Source organism: Psammomys obesus, unplaced genomic scaffold (assembly GCF_907164565.1).
Source record: "Psammomys obesus unplaced genomic scaffold, mPsaObe1.curated_primary_1811, whole genome shotgun sequence".
Lineage (NCBI taxonomy): Eukaryota > Metazoa > Chordata > Mammalia > Rodentia > Muridae > Psammomys > Psammomys obesus.
The window spans coordinates 22,269,646-22,270,347 of NW_026596095.1; the positions used below are offsets into that span (position 1 = coordinate 22,269,646).

Here is a 702-nt window from a genome sequence, read left to right on the forward strand (position 1 = left end):
GGTTCTAGGTTATATCCATACATGGTCATTGGTTGGAGAAACAGTCTCATAAAAGACCCCTGTGCTCTGATATATTTGATCCTTGTGGAGTTCCTGTGCTCTCCAGGTCATACTAACTCCCCCTTCTTTCATATGATTCCCTGCACTCTGCAGAAGTTTTCCTTATAAGTCTCAGCATCTGTTTTGATACACTGCTAGGTAGAGTCTTTCAGAAGCCCTCTGCGGTAGGCTCCTGTCCTGTTACTTGTTTTCTCCTACTTCCAATGCCCATCCCATTTGTCTTTCTAAGTGAGGATTGCTCACTTCAGCAGCACATATACTAAAATTGGAAAGATACAGAGATTAGCATGGCCCCTGAGCAAGGATAACATGCAAATTCGTGAAGCGTTCCAATCTTTTTTATTTTTTTTAACTCATCAGCTACCAGTTTCTCTGTCTTGCTGCACACAGCCATGGCTGGACTAGTCAGCCCCTATCATGTAAGCCAGTCCAATAATTCCCATTTATTCTCTACCATAATCTACCATCATGTTTTACTAAATTTCCTCAGTTACATTCTAACTAGTCTTTTTTTTTTATTTCATTTTTGCTGCCATTGGTTTGTTCTGTATAAAAATCAAATGATATTTATAAGATATGAGTCACATGTCATTCCCTTAGGTAGAATTCTTCAACAGTTTCCCATGAGAATTGGAATTATAT

At 38.9% G+C, this 702-nt stretch overlaps 1 non-coding gene across 1 annotated transcript; it reads left to right on the forward strand.

Moving 5' to 3' along the window:
• Positions 1-295: 295 nt before the first annotated feature.
• On the forward strand, positions 296-399 carry LOC129692086 (U6 spliceosomal RNA). The gene has a single exon (XR_008722617.1). It is a non-coding gene; the product is annotated as a U6 spliceosomal RNA (small nuclear RNA).
• Positions 400-702: the final 303 nt, after the last annotated feature.